The 5,959-nt window shown below is 42.9% G+C and overlaps 1 pseudogene; it reads right to left on the minus strand.

Annotated features, from left to right (window-relative positions):
* Positions 1 to 1,128: 1,128 nt before the first annotated feature.
* LOC109138125 (uncharacterized) lies at positions 1,129 to 5,763 on the minus strand (annotated as a pseudogene).
* Between the last annotated feature and the right edge of the window lie 196 nt (positions 5,764 to 5,959).

Here is a 5,959-nt window from a genome sequence, read left to right on the forward strand (position 1 = left end):
CATGGATATTCATAAAGGAAACAGGACACTTTGTTTGCATCAATTTGTCAAGTACAAACTCAAAACCTCATGAACCATGCTTATTAAATGAAAAAGCAGCTATAATTGATGATAAATTAATGAACACATGCATATAACAAAAAAAAACCACAACACAACATAAAAACACAAACAAATACATATCTCTGTCCCAAGTACAACCCTTTCCATCATGCCATACTGTAGCACATAGTAACTACCCACCATGTTGTTGGGCTTTGATACCCAACAGTCTGTGTCATCCTCAGACTCGTTTCCTAGGAACATTATTGAAAATGATAAACCATGAATGTCACAGTTTCAAATGAGGACTATCAGACAAACCATCCGTCTCTGTTCCCAAAAATACAACCATCCTATGGTTGCTCAATACTGTGATGTAAATCACACTTAAGCTCAACCCTTATGATCTAACAACTCTATTTGCCCATGAAAAATGAGCATATAGTAAAAGCTACAGTTACATGTTGACAACATTGTTATCAGTTCCACGTGTATATTCACACATAATTGCATCATGGTCGCTGAAGTACGTCTGCAGCACAACACAGCTCACATCGAAATGTGTTGTTTTAACATACACATGATCAATTAGTGTTCCCTTTGCTGTTGTGGCTTCTGAAACATTAGTGAACATAGCCTCTTTGTGTCATAACAGTTGCAAATAATTGTAGCAACCACGTTTCATTAAAGTCTCCCATGACAGTAACACTGTCACTTAGTGGTTCCACATAATCAAGCAACTTCCCAAGATTCTTTCTAAAAAGAGACATGGGATACGATGGTGGGCGATAAACAACCGCAACCAACATTCTGTTTCCAGTAAAATTGTATATCAGACATTCGATATTGACAGAAGTTACTTGTATAATGTCAAAGACCAAATTGTCTGAGGTATACATACCAACACCACCATGTTGTTGGGCTTTGATACCCAACAGTCTGTGGTCACTATAAGACTCGTTCCTAGGAACACTATGAAAATGATAACCATCAATGGTCACAACTGAGGGACTATCAGCAAACCATGTCTGTCGTAACAGCAAAACACTGAGGCCTTTAAATGCTGTATACACGAAGCAAGGTCTTTCACGTGGCGTCACGCAAACCATGGACATTCATTAAAAGACGCTGAAAGGCATTGTTCCAACATTTGTATGTTTGAATGTTGTCAATTAGAAACGGGGACATGCTGTTTAGAGCCTCTTTAATGCTGTCTTTACAATATATGGCCTTTTCTTTAAAGTCCTTCAGAATCAAACCTGATAGACTTCTGACACGGCTTAAAGCAACATATGCTTGCCCACGGTTGAAACACTCTGTCTAATGACACTTACACCGCCTCATCAAACAGTATAGACCCTGTACTTTATGTACTGTGCAAGCCCAAGCTAGTTGAGTTGGGAATTGAGTCGCTATGCCCCTTTCTCAGTGACCCGTTCCTCTTCTGCATCAATGCCAACAGAGGCTGGGTCAACACCAGGTGGATGTGCACAGCGCGTTCTCCTCACAAAGTTTGCCAACGTCCGCATGTCAAACTTGACGTAGACTTTACCAGGAAACTTGTTCTCATTGTCAGCATAGACAATTTCTGAGACTAAGCCGCACACCCCATTGACTAAACCGTCAGCAACGTCAACATTTTTGCACAACGTGACACCGGGCTCCTTTCCTAAACAGTAAGTCTTCTCCAAGCAGGTATTCCTGGCGTTGGAAGATGACCCTTTAACAAAACAGTTTACCTTGTTTTGGAACTGTTGATGTAATCCTGAGCACTAATACAGACATATCAGGACATGTTTCATAATTGTTCTAAATTATGTTCCCTGACTTGTCTTGTGGTTGGAAAAATATATTGTACACTAGAGTGATTGCTTCACCGTTTCGCGTCTTAAGGAGTTGTAAATCACAACCCCATTGCAGTACCCTTAGGTGTGTTCTCACTCTGTTTAGCAGTTGGCAAATTGCTGATCTTTTTGCCGAACCAATTGTGTTTAACACTGCAAGCGTTGAAAAACAGACCACAAATCGAACCAAATTTTGAACCTAAATGTTTTCCACGCACTGGAGGCAATCTGAGACAAAAAATCTCCAACAGACAATGAGCCGGCTACTTTCCAAAAAATGTGAACTGTCGCCTCTTTTTTTAATTTGCCGTAATCTCCCATGGATGTAAGCCAATACTTTATGGTCAACCATGAGATTCATCGATGATTAAAGTTGCAAGCTACTATATTTAGCGCGTTAAAGAGTTAGTCTTTTCCTCCACCCAGAGGTGTGTGTACGGTTAAGCGTAAATCTTTTACCAATGCCTGAATGTGCTATGAATAGGTTGCCATTTAAAACTATGCGGCACATCCCTGTTGGAGCAGTCAACAACAACCACAACTGTCATCTGGTGATGACACACCGGTGCTAAAACCCTCGTTGCCTCGTACTGAATAGCCTTTATTAAATGGCTTTTACCTGTGCCAGCACCACCTGTAACAAAAATGTGGAATGGGTCTGGCTTCTGTCCCTGTGCCTGCTGCACACACCACTGTCTGACTTGATAAAAAATACCCATCTGTGTCTCATTTGAGGAGCGAAGTAACGCCAAACCGTCACTTCTGCACATGGTGGCTATTCCGTTTTCTAAATGAGCCGTCTGTTCTCGCTGAACAGCTAAGCTGGGTATACTTCCAGCGGCTCGTCACGTGGCTTGGGTTCCCTCTGCTAGATTCCCTGCCATTCTAATCTATCTAACTCCTGTTCAGGGCACAACGACACCAGGCATCATAAGCATCCCATCATTGTTGTGAGCTCGTTCAACATTATCTAACCTGCTCACTTTCGACTTCAAATGCGCTGCGATTCCTGTCAACCCACAGATTGACAGAATGCATCAAATTGTCACCGCATATCACTGGCCATTGATATAAAATCTTGAAATGTAACAAAGCCCAGGTTTTAACTGTTCTTTTGCGTAATATGGCATGAACCAACTGTAGAATGCTTGATAAAACAATTCGGGGTTTTTAGTTTCAGAGAAACGCACATAGCGCACAACCGCAGGTGTGTGCGTGTTTCTTAGAACATAACCCACACTTGTTTCCAAAGTTGGAATGCGATTGACGCCGTTTCGTTTTTAGACAAAACGCGATACTGCGATGCAAATGAAGCCAAACACATGTCGCGAAAAACAACAGCAGACGTTGGCCTGTTCCTGTATCTGTCTTCAATTGTTCAACATCCACATGATGTCATGGCCACTGAAATTAGGCGATGAAGACTTTTGTGTAACATCTTTAAAGGCACAAACTCATTCTAACCACGTCTGTTCACCCACAGGAACAAATACAACTTTTCGCGAACACTCTTTCAGATGCGTGTTTGTGAGTCTATACAACAGCCTTCCTGAGCACTACGTTCGGTTTGGAGTAAACACTCCCCAAATTTTTAAGGCTCTCCTTTGGCTCTTTGTTGCCCCCTCCTTAGCTGCCTCAAGTTGTGCACACTTGCAAACAATAATCCCATTTCTTTCTCTGCTTTAGAGATGTAAGAAATGCTTAAACAACACAGGCTACGCGTCAACTACAAACTGGAATGTAATATTGGCACTTCCAACACTTCAAGAGGGTTTGCTATATTGATTGATCCAAAACAGCGTTACGCCTGCTCTCAAAACAACTTGTGTTTTGGTAGCCACAACGATCGAGCAGCCTCAAATCGACCCTGGCTAACACCTACATGCCAAACAATTGCTCAGCAGTTTCAAAGTTAAGGCTGTCATCTCTGACACGCTGCTTTGATCTTAGACCATGATGTCTGCAGCATCCTCCTTTTTCATTAGCGAGTCTTTCCCTTTACAATTGCACGCACTCTGTTCCCTCAGTGAGCTTGGACGCACATGAGTCCTCATGAGTGAGAGAGCGGAGAAATGAACGTACGTGCAGATGGCGGCCTGGGAAAATTGAAACGACACACCGTTTTGCCCTTCTTACAGGTTTTGCGTGTCGTTCTAGAATGCTGCTGCACAGTGTGTTAACAGTGTCCATAATCTTCCCCAGTTTGTGACGGTAATTCGGCAGCAAGCATAACGATCAATGAACTGAATTTACCTCTGCATCTGTGTTTTTATCAATAATGGGGAGCATTCTCGATCCAAAAGAGGGCAATGGACATGTGGGGAAACACGCTGCTGGAATTCTCCCATACTATAAAAATGTCCTTTATTTTGCCAATTGGATTTGCTGGAGAGCAATCAGCACTTCTCTTGAGGAAAAAACAATGCCGCGGAAATCAAACATTCTCGCCGCAGTGACAGGATTACCGCCCCGCTCACACCTATCTGCCCCCTCTAGCTGTTCACACGGTCTGTTCGACCTGCCTGCTTCAATGCTAGAAGAAGGTTTTCAGCGCACTGTCAGCTGCAGAAAGGAACAAAACCACGTGGGGCCTAGCTGCCTTACACAGCACAAGCAGTCACGCTGCGCCCCCTGCCACGCTGGGTGCCCTATCGTTTTGACCGTTGCCATCGTCAACCCTGTAAACACCCGCTCCCTCCGCGCCTCAGTGTTGAAGGTCTCACAACTGACTTGTGATTCCTTCCTTTTCCTTGCCCTTTCTCCCTGCCTCCTTGACACATTGACACCCCTGTTCAAGTTCTCCCTATTGAGCCACACTTACTCAACATTTTGTGCAAACGCGTTCCCATCTGCATGTAAAATTCGGTTATTAAATATTCCGCGACAAGTCCACGGATGCGTCTCGCATCGTGGTATCTTAGGCAACCTTTGGGGAAACAACACGGAAGCATCTAGCTTCATTCCTGCATGGTCTGTCAAAAGCTTAACAGGACAGTTACCTTCTGCTGGAGCCAAATTCAATTGTCATCCTACTGGTCCACGCGCCTCCTGACCAATTCAACAGGCCTCCCGCGGTGTCCTGCCGCTACAGGTGCTGCTGCCTGTCGTGCAAAAATTTCATTCATCTGCGCCCGATGCCGTCAACACTACCAGTTTGTGATCCTGTTGGACATCTGGATTTATTTCATCATCTTTTACTTCTTCGCCACTCTGTATAACGTGGACGTCTTTCTTCATCACTTTATTATTATCTTTAAATATTGCAGCGCCTGTTAATATTGTGCCGTGTCCATACTATTCATTTCATAATGGCCTTTATACGTAAGCTTGCGCTTGAGCTTGATGGGCCAATAAAGACCCATCATGACGTACGTGAAGCAAAGTTGGTCGTTTTGAACAATGTTTGCTGGAAACACAACGTAACAGGTCCATGAACTCCATTTCCCCACCTTGGGCAAGGGCCAACATTTTCATAAAAGGGATATGCAGGGCTATTAAATGCTGCTCTAACTTATTTAAACATGCCAGTTCACTTGGAATAGGGCCAAGTGCCAAATTGTTTTTGCTACTTTCAGCTGGCACTTCACCCTTATTAATTTTATAATGGCACGTATAACAAATCCATAACTCACTTCTAGGTGAGTTTAACAAACTACATGGACTTTCACAACTCCCACTGCAAGAGTGTAGATAGTTGTCTGTAATTCACTGATCTGCAATCAAACACACACCAGCTTTCTGCCTATAATCTCTTTTCTACACTGCAGACTTGATGCTCTAAAACAATAATCTATGGCCAAACACAAACCTACACAAAATCTGGCCCGTCTTTACCTATCTCTACAAAGCGCTGCATAACAAATTGAAATCCTGCCATGTGCTTTAATTTGGCTGCCTTTTATTTCTGTTGACTACTGAAACTCAGCTGATTCAGTACAACTCTGCTCTATTGTAATTAACCGCATGAACTTATTGGTTAAACAGTTCATATAAAATACCTGCCATGTTATATAATGTGACTGCTTTTACTGTGTAATCAAAACATCTGTAGCGCCTGCATTTGCACTCATTAC

This window comes from Larimichthys crocea, unplaced genomic scaffold (genome assembly GCF_000972845.2).
Source record: "Larimichthys crocea isolate SSNF unplaced genomic scaffold, L_crocea_2.0 scaffold58824, whole genome shotgun sequence".
Lineage (NCBI taxonomy): Eukaryota > Metazoa > Chordata > Actinopteri > Sciaenidae > Larimichthys > Larimichthys crocea.